The sequence below is a fragment of the Haliotis rufescens genome, unplaced genomic scaffold (genome assembly GCF_023055435.1).
Source record: "Haliotis rufescens isolate VD_foot unplaced genomic scaffold, xgHalRufe1.0.p SCAF_17, whole genome shotgun sequence".
Classification (NCBI taxonomy): Eukaryota; Metazoa; Mollusca; class Gastropoda; order Lepetellida; family Haliotidae; genus Haliotis; species Haliotis rufescens.
Genome location: NW_025963857.1, coordinates 9,215,332 through 9,229,397, shown reverse-complemented (window position 1 = coordinate 9,229,397; position 14,066 = coordinate 9,215,332).

The window sequence follows — 14,066 nt, the reverse complement described above, 5'->3', positions numbered from 1 at the left end:
GGAATATTGCTGAGTGCGGCGTTAAACAACAAACTAAACCAAAGCTAGAAACTAGAATTCTTTCTCAAGGACGAACATGGTATTGATTTGAGTATTATGCTCCGTGAGTTCAATCACAACACGAAAGAAAACAATATTGATTTGTCATTTCTTCTTCATTTATATAGCGACACCCTGTGTGTGTGGCTGCTTGTACTATCCCGGACTTTTGCTGGTTTTGAGCAGTGCTAGCCCACTGAGATACCACAATGCAATTTAACATAGATACCCCACTCAGACATATTGTCTTTTCCCCCGAAAGCCGAGCCACAACACTAGGGACACGGGGACCGAACTACTGACCTTCCGCTCCCAAGACAGACGCTCTATCCACTAGCCCACGGAGGTAACACTTTTGACGTAATTTGGCGTATCATGCCCCACCGGTGTCACAGGTCACAAGCAAAAGCAAGTCAATTGTTCACCTGACAAAAATAGCGACAAAAGGTACATATCAAAATAAGAAATTGCATCGGACAATATTTTTGACATTGATACGTCAAATTTGGAATGCCCTCCACAAGAGTTTTAAAAGCTTTACTGAGGCCTTGAATGTTGTAACCTAGCCTTAAATGTCGTATGACACTCAGTGATATATTACTCAACTAGGCGGCAAAAGAAAGTATAGGTCGAGTTCCATGATTGATAAAAAAATAACAAGAATAGGTTTTGTTGTGAATTATAATATAATCTAGGGAGGGGTAACAAATGATTGATCAACCACAGTTTGAATGTAATTGTGCTATCACAGGTAATGTAAGCTCAAGGTAAACAATGGTGGGGTAAGAAATTTCATTTTCAAAAGTTGTCTGAAATGTCACCCAAAAAATTGTCAGACACACCACAAGTTCATTGTCGACACAGTTGCCTTCAATAGCGTGTATAACCTCCAGCTGCCTCAATGCATGCTGTGATACGCCGCCTCATCGATGACGTCAGTCTTCTGATGACGTGGTCTGGAATCCGTTGCCACTCGTCTCTCAGGGCCTGCTACAATTCTTGTCTGTTGACGGGAGGCTGATGGTGTGCTCTATTCTGTCTGTCAAGATGGTCCCACAGATGTTCAATAGGATTCATATCGGGTGAGTGGGCAGGCCAGGGCAAAACGTCAACGTTCTGCTGGTTTAGAAAGTTCCGAGTCAGTCTTGCAGTATGGGGCCTGGCATTGTCGTGTTGAATGGTATGTCCCCTGCTGTTGTTTTTGTAAGAACGGAATCACAACTGGCTGCAACACTTGGTCTCTGTACTGCACAGCGTTCAGGTTTCCCTGTTATCACCAGATCAGTCTTCTGATCTCCACAAATACCGCCCCACACCATGACACCTCCCCTGCCGAATGGATGGACCTCTCGAATACACGCCGGAGCCAAACGTTCCCCTCTGCGTCGATAAACTCGTTCTCTGCCGTCATTTCGAAACAAGTTAAACCGACTTTCATCCGTAAATAGCACTCGACGCCAATTTCTCACTTGCCAGCGTCGAACCTGCCTCGCCTATCGCAGTCTCTGGCGTCGAAGTTGAGCAGTCAGTACCATTCCTCGGAAAGGACGATACGCTCGGATTCCAGCAGCACGAAGTCGTCGTAGTACTGTACGTTGGCTAATGGGATGTCCAAACGCTGTTGCTGCCGTCGCCGCGGCCGTTACGAATCTGTTTCGCAGGTGAATGAGCCGTATCTGACCGTCGACCAGTGGTGTTGTCACTCGGGGTCGTCCGGTTCTAGGCCTGTCCTGTGTCGTCCCTGTCTGCCTGTACCGTTGAATCAGCCTGGCTACTGTCAATAGTGTACAACCAAACCTTCTTGCAATTTGGACCTGTGTTGCCCCCATTTCGGCCATACCGATGGCTCTCTCTCTCTCTGCTCCTGTGACAGTCGTAGCATTTCTTTTGTGTGCTTTCGTCACGTGTGGTTATACCCTGCAGACGAACGCATTTATACAGCTAACATGCACGTGCAGTTTATGCCATAGGCGGGAAACCTGTTTCACCTTTTTTTTGTCACCGCACGAGCGCCGTCAAAGGTGGCGCGTTCGGGTGAGGTGTTTTGTGGTACCTGTTCTTGGGCAGTTATATTCCCAATACCCACTTTCCAATAGTTATCGCTGTTTTTAGGAAAATTACAAATTGCCAACCTATACTTTCTTTTGCCGCTTAGTTAAGAAGGAGTATGCTCGATTGTACCTCAATAGTTGTGAAATGTGGACACCAAAAGGCACGAAGAAATTCAAACTAGGCCAAGCACATGTACCCTGAAAACAGCTAACGTCATGTTTACTCGTATTAGTCCTGTGTTGGTTAATCAGTGATGATAACATGCGCGCATCCGGTTAAAACATTCGGAGGCACAAAATGCAACAGCTCAAATCTTGACTTGAATATGGCGTCAATTTCTACCTCTCTTGCGATACACACGGATATGCCCATCAAACGAGAACAAGCTGAAGTTTCACTTGTCTGATAAGAGCACCCGTCGAAATTTATTTATATATTCTGACAATGTCGTAAGTTCTTGCCTATTTCAGTTTGTTCATGTTCACAAAAACATGACACTCAAGTAACATTTGTATTGCACATGGGCAGATGTTTCTAACACGGATACTACATGACAATAATTGCAATATGTTGAACACGTTCTTGAAAATGTAAACTGGCGGGACAAAGAAATCCATGTGCTTTAAGGGAGAACGAGTGGCCCAGTCGCCATTAGACCTAACTCACTGAATCACTCTCAGTTGAAATATCCTAGGCGTTTTGCAGATACTATAAACTCCATGTACAGAAACACAATCTCTATGATGATGAGTGTTAACTAGTAGTATCTGTAATATCTATTCATTTTAGAAAGTTGCATGTTATAAGGTATTATATGTTTTTACATATACATTGTACTTTAACAGCAATCACTTCAATTACTGACGCCTCAGTTATTCATGAGGTGGAAAGTGATTTACTTCCCGTTCAAGATTATTGCACCTTTATAGCGACGTGCATCCGCAGTTTAACATGGATACCCCATTCGGAGACAGTATACACAGGACACAGTATATGGTACACTGACTCCGAGACTTGCAGAATCGATTCCACTGGCAGGCCAGACAGTATACAATTGATAAATATCATTGCAAAATTATTTTTAACCACTGTTTGGGGAACATGCAAACAAAAATTAGCCCGTTTTAGATACACTATATCTTTGCCATATCGTGACGTGACACATTTTTCAAAATACATCTTTAGATTATATATAATGGTGTCTTCGAATATAATAACTAGAATATCACAGATTGACGTAAAACTAGTTTGAGAGCATGTAAAAATATACCAGCATTCAACAATATAGATCCCAGGCACCCGAAGACAGATCACCACACTGGGGACCATGGGGACTCATAGTACTTTTTCTACCTGCATGGACCCAAGCAGGATTTACATCATCCCTTCGGATGTTGTCGATGATTGACAAATGTAGCCAAGCATTAAAACAACATTCTACGATTGAAAACGTGGCAGAAATAAGTATACTTTGAATGACGCGGTCTAACACAACCTCTCTTGGGGACAATTATTTGACACTGCTTCAACCCCCTTAAAGGGTACAGCAACTAACAATCTCAGTTATCAAATATATTCCAACAATTATATAACAAGTCCTTTATTTTGTACAAATCATGTTAATACAAACTTATACAGCAATTCTATTTCCTTTAAAAACCAATAATTAAACGAGATCCTTAATTGATAAGGTGCTTAATTGGGGATGATTTGAAATATGTATCCCTTGTGATGGACAAATCAACACAGTCAAGCAGGACTTGCCTGATTGTGATTCATTCATCACAAGGGACAGAATGGAGGATATTGACCTTTCAATAAATACTCACGAGTGTAGTGTGAATGGCCAATTTGACATCGTCGGATTATCACCTCTTCAAATCTGGACTGACAACCCAAGTAGGTGTAACCGATAGTTGGTTTAATTTTCATGTATTTTTTATACCTACTTGAGTGTCCCACTTTTTTGCATTAGATCACGGATGTTTAATCTAATCACGGGTGTCACAGATTTGTTGAGTGCTGCTTTTGCCAATGATACCAACATGCCCGGGCAACCATCAAAAAACGATGTCGCATTAGCCAGTAGCAAGAACATTTAATAATTCAGTCATTTCAATTAAGAGTGGATGTTTATCAGACTGATTTTTAATTGCCTGAAGACAAGAAAAAGAGTCTGAAAATATAATAAATTGCTTATGTTTGCATTGTTTACTTATGTACTCAAATGCTGTTAATATGACCTTTGATTCGGGCGTAAAAATGGAACAGTTATCTGGCAGTCTTAAAGATAAGGTCCTGGATCTAATGCTTGTGGCGCTGGCAACAGCGTCATCATCCTTAGATCCGTCTGTAAAAATAGTTTTATAAGTATTACATTTGTTTCTTAATTGATTATATTCTTGTTCAATAAGTTGTTTCAAATTTCTATAATTTAGTTAATGATAGATCCACTTCTGGCGTTACTAACTGCTATGGTGGAGAAGACAAAAGTTCTGTGGGGGCTATATTTTCTTAATTTATTTTAGCAGCAGAAATTTGAGGTTTTATTCTTATTCCAAGGGGTGGACTGAGAGATGTTTTTTTATTGTAGAGTTCTTAATAGAGGGGATTAAATATGCAGGCTATGAATCGGAGAACTTTCAAAGGCTCCAAGGCAAAGCCTCAGGCCAGGATGATGAATAGAATCGATTTTTTTCAAATTGCTTTTACATGCTCCGCCATAGATGATGGAGCCGTATTCAAGTTTAGAGCGGAAAAGCGCTCTGTACAGTTGGAGGAGGGTTTTCTGATCCCCTCCGCATTTGGAATTTGAAACGACTTTTCCGTTGCCTTTCAATCGTATGCATGATTTTATTTAAAATCATCCACAAATAATGATCCATCAATTGAATCGTTTAAAACCTTTGATAAAACTGTTAATCTTTATGCTAAACAATGTGACAGTCAAGATACTGCCTTGTTCGGACGCCCTGATACTGATTATAATGATCAGACAGGGTTGAGCCCACGTGGACCTAAAATTGTCTGTCAGTTAAAAATTTGGATATGAATTGAGGCAAAATCATTCAAAAATCATGTAAATCCTTTAAAATACCGTGGTTCCATGTAGTGTCGTAAGTTTTTTCTAAATCGAAAAAATAGACACTGCCTGTTGATTGTTTATAATTGCATTTTTAATGAATGACTCCAATCTAACTACATGGTCAAAAGTACTTCGGTTTTTATGAAAACCACATTGAATATTTGTGCTTAAATTATTGGATTCTAAGTATCATGTCAATCCTTTGTTGACCATACGTTCCATGGACTTGCAAACGCAGCTAGTCAATGAAATCGGTCGATAATTTGAGGGATCGGTATGATCACGTCTAGATTTTGGTATGGGAACAACGATGGCATCGCGCAATGATGGAGGAAATTTACCAGGGGGCCACTTACAAGGTTCTGGTAAATGTTTCATGAGTTGAAAATGCTCATGAATAGAAAACATTTCAGCATAATCTTCCCCATTATCTGAATTAAAATTAATAGTTTTCATTTCCTGCTGCTTTTGGTATTTTTGGAAGTAAGGTACACAGTTAGATGATGACGAATGTTTCGCCAAAGTTTCACCAAGTTTATTAGCGATATCAGATTTATCAGTTAACAATTCATTTCCATTTTCAAGACGGTGGACACCAGATTTAGATCCCCTACCTTTGATTTTTTAAGCAGGTTCTATACCTTGGACATCAGCGTACGTGAATTTATTTTTTAAACGTAAGCTTGCCAAGACATGCGTTTATTTTGTTCAAATGTACGCCGTGCCTTGGCATTTACGATTTTGAATTGATTAAAATTATGAACCACAGGATGAGGACGAAAATAATACTCAACCCTCTTCCGCGCCTACCTGATTTGTTTGCAAGTATAATAAAACCATGGTTTACGGATGTGTGGATTTGCAGGGGACTGTCAAAGAGAACATTTTGTATAGGGACAGGAACATCAAGAAGTTTTTAGTTTTAAGGTTTAAGTTGGTTTGCACAAGGAGTTTCATATTAAGCCCAGTTAGCCTCATTAAAGTTCCATCGTAATGATGGAGGAACACCAGATGGGGTCAAAGTCTTTAAAATGGTAGGGAAATGGTCATTTCCACAGAGGACATCGTGGAGTGACCAATCAAATTCATAAAGGAAATCTGAATCTGAAAGTGACAAATCAATGGACGAGTATGTCCCTGTACCAGGTTGAAGACCGCTCTTAACAGTATTACAGCGTGTCCGCGTAATGGGGGAGGAAAGTCCGAAGTGATGCAGGTCTGAGACGTTTACCACTTCGGTGAAACCCACGAGCACGGGTATGGTGCTGACAAACCTAGAAACATAATCGGGGCGAACCGGGATTCGAACCCACAATCATAGGTTTCTGGCGTGCCCAAGGGACGCAACTATGCAGTGCGAATCGCGGCGCCTTAGACGACTGGGCCACCCGTGTCCCCCTCAGACAACAAGATCGCAATGATGATTAATTTCAGTGCTTACCTGGATGACATGATGTAACACTGCAAACACGAAAACGTCGTTTTTTTCCGTAAATGGTCATTCGACGGAAAAACGACGTTATTTGGACGTTTTCAAACCATCGTTTTTCCGTCCAAATAACGTCGTTATTTGACATCGGAATTTACTGGGAGAGAACGATAGCGTTAAGCTCCTCCCTTTCTTGATTGACATTGTCAATCAAGCAACAGCGTCTACCGGTATTTCTACTTCTCAGATTTCATTGGTCAGTCCCCGCGTGTTAGATTACAGGCCCGCGTTTGACGCTGCACTCGAAGCGCTTAGCGGAAGTACTGAAATCAATCGTTCTGCGCATGCGGATTACTTAATGCCTTGACCAAATTTTTCGTCTGTGCATGCGCGATTTCGCGTATTGTTTCCTAGATTTAATGTCACAACTATTTGACAATGGTTCATAAACACAGTCACGTGAAGGTTCGGATTCGTAACGAGTAACTCCATTTAAATTGAAGAGGATCCCCAGTGATATGGGAGATTCCAAGATGAAACTATTCTATGGCTATCTAGGCTGCCACCCAAACCCATCTAAACGGGACCCGATAGCTTATTGTATGCTATATAGTCATATGGAAGTGGACAAGAACTATACATTGTATTCCGGCCGATTGTTCTTGTATTTACTTATAAGTCAGGAAAATGGACTTAAAAGGGGAGTTGTTGAATGTAATTATTTTAATTATTAAATGTTGCCTATACACTAATCTGGACGAACTTCTCATTGTTCTGTTTATGTCATCCTATATACTATTAGTATGTTACCGTTCTAAAGTCAACCTCTCACATAACATTATATTGTTCATACTATTAGTATCAAAGTTTAATCAACAATATCAAGAGCAGCGATTTAAACCACTGAAACACCCAAACACAAGGCTGTTATCAAGCGCTAGTGCAGACGTGATGCATCGTAAAAACTGTATCGGGATGTCTTCAGAAATACAATTGTACAACGAGATAGTACGGCTAACGCTGACTCACCGGTGGAATAAAGACAATATCGTTAATACAGATATAACGTATTTGAATGTTAATACTAAAGATAAACAATCATTATTTTTGCAGTGACGATATAACACGTATACACGTTTATTGTTAACTTTCATCAGTTTTGCTCTTCATTTTAATAACTTTGTTTTCACATATATATGTAGCAATACCCGACAAGCATGTCATACATAATTATGGGGCAGTTTTCAATCTTGTACTGACTTGCTCTGGTGTTAATGAGCGAAGTTTATTGGCTTGTGTGTAAAACCCCGTTTTTCTGGTAATCCTATTATTACTTAGTTTATTTCTATCTAATGACACCCTGTACTCTGGATCATGGCTCCGTGACTATCCATAACAATTAAGATGAACATTCAGTTCAAGTAAATGAATGAGTTTGTTTTGACGCTACAGTCAGTCAAAAAACCAATGCTGTGAGGTTTGATAACACACTTCTACCAGGTCGAACATCGTGGATCCTCATTTTCTGCCTAAAGAGAATCATAGTTCATATGCTAATCCATCTGCGAATACCCTCCCACTCAAGATGACCTTACTTGTTGCTAAATCTATCATCTATCCCCCCAATCCCCCCCCCCCCCCCCCGCCCCCCACACGCACGCACGCACGCACGCAAACACGCACACACGCACACACACACACACACACACACACACACACACACACACACAAACAACTGACCTAAATAACCTGGACAGGAAATACTGCTGATAGCCTCTGGTCAACTCAGCCGCGCCACCGCAGAATGTTCGTCCAACTCTGCAGGGGGCATTCTCAGTGGCTTCAAACGCGCTGAAATGTTTTCGCCTTGCATCCAAGATGGTGGACAAGTGAAATCGTATGAAATTTGGCTATTTTAGGTCCTATCTCTTTTTGATTACCCAATAAAGTCAATTCATAGTTACACGGTTGTGAAGAAGCTTACAGCTTTATAAGACTTATTCATCTCATTCCAAAAAAGCTACTCGCGCTCACATAAAGTTGTAGTTATTATGTCACTGTTTTATTTCTTTAAAAATATATTACATGTTCAACAATAACAATTAAGATGAACATTCAATTTCCGATATAAGTAAAATTAATGAATAAGTGTGTTTTACGCCACAATCAGTCAAAGACCAACGTTGTCCGGTCTGATGACACACAATCTACCAGGTAGCACATTGTGTACACCCTATCCCCATTGAAGTCTCCACTGTGGGTATTCCTGGGGACGAAAAGGCCCCATGTACCTAGGAATTTCATCAATACATTCATGCGCGGCATGCTCTGCCTAAAGAAGATCATATAGTTAACATGCTAATCCAACTCGAACTACCATCCCGCTCAAGATGAATGTTTTATGTAACATCCAACAGGCCCACATTTACGCACGCACGCACGCGCACACACATATTTGGATTTACCAATCCCTGAATCGAGAAGACGTGCGTTACGAAGCTCCTCCAAGTCACCATCAATATCCGTATATATCTGTGATATCATTACCCATCCAAAGCCGAATATACATTTATTGTGTTTTCTTGACAACAAATGTTATAATTGGGATAACACTTTCTGAGTAAAGTACAGATTCTCGTACTTTCTTGGGTTGAGTCCCGTCCGGGATTTGAACCCACACTGTGAGTGAGGCACCCAATCGCCAGAACACAAATTTGGCGATCTAACCCAGCCACTGAACCAAAAATGTTAGTCCAGATGACGTATACTTTGTGTACTCCTCTGACAAGAGAAAAATGGCACGGCTTCTATGACCGAAAGCTTTGAACCAACAATGCCTTTAAGAAAGTGGTCAACAGTAACACACATTATATTTGGATACCACTTTCTCAGTAAACTACATATTTTTAGGGTGGAGATAATAGACGTTGATGGTTGATCATCAATGGACAAATTAAAGCCAAAACTTAACTTATGAATGATTGGTAATGGGAAATGGACAATGGGCAAACGGGAGGCGGGGTAATCAGCGCCATGCCAGTTATCTGTTGGCTTCCCTTGTTGCGTTCCCTTCTTTGCTATCTTTTTGCTTTTGTTGTTCTTACAGGTACAAATATATGTTCTCTGCCTCATAGCATTTAATAATATGCACCTGATGAAGGAGAAAGTATATATTCCGAAACGCAGTGTTCCTCCGTTGACATCCATAAATATTTTTCCTTGTGTATATCAGTTCTTAATGCCCTTCAAAGACTCAATCTAGCTTTGTTTTTAAATGTGGTGATATTTGCGTAGAATATAAAATGGTCATGCCTATATACATTTGGGTCTTTGTCTACATAAGCATTTAGACATACAATTTAGAGCTAAGGACATTGCTAATTCTGCAGGCATGAAGTACACGTCATAGCAAGCTGTGATCTTTATTCATACTTTAGATATTCGTAATGGAGATCTGTAACTGAAGTTTACCGTAATCTTCCGCAACTCTCACCTCCTGACCAGTTGAACGTCTTAGTGCATTCAGATGCCATTGTAAAATTCCAGGCTGCCCCTCTTTCTGTGATGTTTTGACGGATGAAATCTATTGCGTTATAATAATCTCTGTTTGCTGATATATAATATGTACATGTTGTAAAATATTTACGATATTTTAAACGTGTAATTCGATGCATATGCAATGCAATGTGAACATAAGTGCGGATGCACGAAGGCGGTTATAGTCATAGTTATACTGCGATGGATGTAGGGGAATGGTAGGGGGGTGTATGTATGTATGAAAGCACGAATACCGATACATGAGGGCGGATATAGTTATAGTTCGATGGATGTTGGGGAATGGTGGGAGGATGGATTATGTATGAAAGCATGCGCATGGATCCATGATGGCTGACGTAGACATAATGGTGGGGAAAGAAGAATGTGTGTGTGTGTGTGTGTGTGTGTGTGTGTGTGTGTGTGTGTGTGTGCGTGCGTGCATGCGTGCATGCGTTGTGATACGAGGGTTGGCGAACATGTTGTCAGATGATTGTGTGAGTAAGTTAAGTGGTTGAGGATGTGGCAGGTATGAGTATTGGTACATGCAGACTTAGGGTTCGGGGACTGGGTGTGCCTGTACTGAGGTCTTTTGTTTCACTCACTTATAGTGTTTTCTTTCACTCAAATACTGTTTTACGCATTTTAATGACTGAAACTGTAGTGACTCAAAGGTCGTACTGGCCGGGCATTCAACATATCTACCCCAACTACATACGTAGCCACTTTTATGGTGTACAATTCTTCTTCTACCTCACACACACACACACACACACACACACACACACACGCACGCACGCACGCACGCACGCACGCACGCACGCACGCACGCACGCACGCACGCACGCACGCACGCACGCACGCACGCACGCACGCACGCACGCACGCACGCACGCACGCACGCACGCACGCACGCACCCACGCACGCGCGCGCGCATTAATTGTTCGAGAGTCAGTAAGAAACTAGAAATAACTGCCTTGTTCTGTAAACCTCACCAAGTTTCAGCTTTCGCCTCTTCCTTTGTGGAGTGAGGTTTCACATTTATCTGTCTGTACCATCAACTTAACTGCCCTCACCCCGGCCCCTGCAGTTTTCCCGTCCCATATTGCCAAGCAGGTGACCCACAAGGAGGAATACCGCCCTCCCTCAGTCCAGTGATACTGGGCCTAGCACAATATGTTGGGGATACGTAGCCTTGCTGTGGGCAAACATTTTGTAACAATTTGGCAAACTTTGATATGTAAACAGCAAATATTATTCAGTTTTATTTCAACAAAAACGGAAAAAATCGGATCCTACTTATTTTGTGGATACCATAACAATAAATCAAGCCAATAGATCGTTTGAGCTGGCATGAATATATGAAATAATTAGCAAGTCGATAGTCATAATTCCCTCTGTTGGTCCCACGTGAAATGTTCTTCATGAATAGAATAGATGGCTGATAGACGTTCGACCGAATAATATCATTTGCTAACTTCAATGTTCATCTAATTTCCATGAATGTATGTTACATAGTTCATATGTTCATGGGCTTCTTCACTGAATGTATAGTGTGGAGGACTACTTCACTTGAGGATAAGTAACATAAATACTGATGATAATTATGATAGTATTGCCATTATTATTCCTTCAGATTATTAAAAAAAAGTAATTATGTTTTCATAGAGAGAAAGAGGTATGGAGATTGTGAGATTATTTTTAGCATCGGAATTGTTAACATAATTCTTAAAGATATTATGTTTTGTTTGTTTGTTGTTAAATGCTGCACTCAGCAACGTAAGGATATTAAAACATTACATTTAGGTTCAGTTGTATTTTTATATTTGTATCATTTTGCAAATGTTACAGAGACCTGATAAGGGATATATAATAATGTATAGTCGCTATTCTTAAAGTAAGAATATGTTAGATTTATCAACCAGAAATATTGCACACAAGGGGATAACCGTATTTCATGACACTATTCAACGTCGAAGTCAACGATATTTGTGTATGTTATTGCTACATGACACGGATACGTCATGATAAAGCAATTAGAAGTTGGCATTTGATGATATAAGATAGCTACGCGATAAATCACAAAGAACAAAGAAGGAAGCGATATTTATTTCACGATAAAACATTGTTCTATCATGACGTCATTTATTGAGATTTGAACATGCACTCGCAACTTGAAAAGTAAAATTTGTAAATGTGACCTTATTTTTGAGAGGTATGTGTCTAGTGAGTTGTTCCCAATAAATGTTGCTGGAGAATCCGAAAGTGAGAGTGATATGACAATCGGTATTGGGAGAAAAGGTACAGATGATTGACGAGAAAATTGTGAGAATATGCGGGACCAAACTCAAATCCTAAAATGGATTTATCTAGCATGGCCGGTGTCGGATTCTATTCAAGGAATCATCATTATTTAAGAACGGGTAAATATTGTAAAGCGTGTATTTTTTCCTAATTTAACACCCTAAAAGAGGCTGTACGTAATGTTGATATCTCATATAGAAATAAACGAGTCTCGGTCGTTCTTTATCGTACAATAAACAACTCCCACTCGTCGTTTGTTTCTCAATTATATGACCATATACACTAACATTATACCTTTTCATGTTTATCGGTCAACAAAAGCGACATAAGCATTTCCATTATCATGAGAAACCCTTGCCAAAAGTAGCGCCAAATGCACCATTGCGACAACATCAGGAGCATGTTTCATGATTCATCATAATAAATGATGACATTGGATGCTCGCAAACACGCGAGCTCATTCCGATCCACTAGTGGCACCCGCCACAAACACATCCAAAGGCAAGCCAATTGTTCACCCGAAAAGGCAGAGAATTGCCTCTGACATCATTTTTGTCATTGATACGTCAAACCTGGAAATGCCGTCTACACGTCCAAAACAAAGCCCAAGCCAGGACCCAAATCGTTCAAACCCGGCCAAAGTTCTGTTAATTACATACATTTCCCCCTAACCTTAAATAATCTATACTAGTTCTGAAGTATATCGTATTTACCCGTATGAATCGTCTGATGTTATTTATTGCCGATAAACAGAATATGCACACTTTCTGAAAGTACTGTGTGATAAGTCACGCACCAAACCTATACTCTCGATATACACGTACATGCTGCTCTTACTTAAAAAAGAATATTGGGTTAACAAGATACGTTTATTAAAGTACCATGCTTTCCCGATGTGCTCTCATTCTAATTTGAAGTAATGGCATAAATAGTTACCACTCATCTTTCAATATTTTTCAAGGTTGGGTTAATCACGAACATATTTGAATATGTACAACATCTATACTTATTTATCTTTATACTTAAAGGCATCAGGTTTGTCTGTCATAAGACCCCGAAACAAATCTGTCCAACACATCCCAATATTTGGCTCTTGGCTCCTTGTTCTTATATTTTATAAGTATTGTTTAAACAACTGGTTTTTTTTCTGCAAAATATGTTCATTTCAGAAATTAGATGCTGTTCTAGCATTAGGTCTGTGGTACGTTTACTGCATCAGCATTACATTAAAACGATATTACATTATATAAATCCATACAGAGGAAATGCTTAACATTTATCTTTTAAGGAAGAGTGCAGGACGACTTGCTTTATACATATAAATGTGGACATATATGTATGGACATTTGGATGATACAGATATACCTCCTTAAAGATAGTGTTCGTAGATGACTGTAGAAAATGGAATACTTATGTGAGTAATCGGGTTAATACCACGTTCAGCAATATTTAGCCATATTGCGATATTGGTTTCCAACTTACAAGACGGACCATGAAATTACGACTTGAATTTGGACCTGGCTTTCTGGTGTGATGTAACACCCCAGAATCTCCGGCAGAAAAAGGGCTCAAAGCACGAATTAAGATCACGAGATGATACTGATGTATGCATCTGGACATAT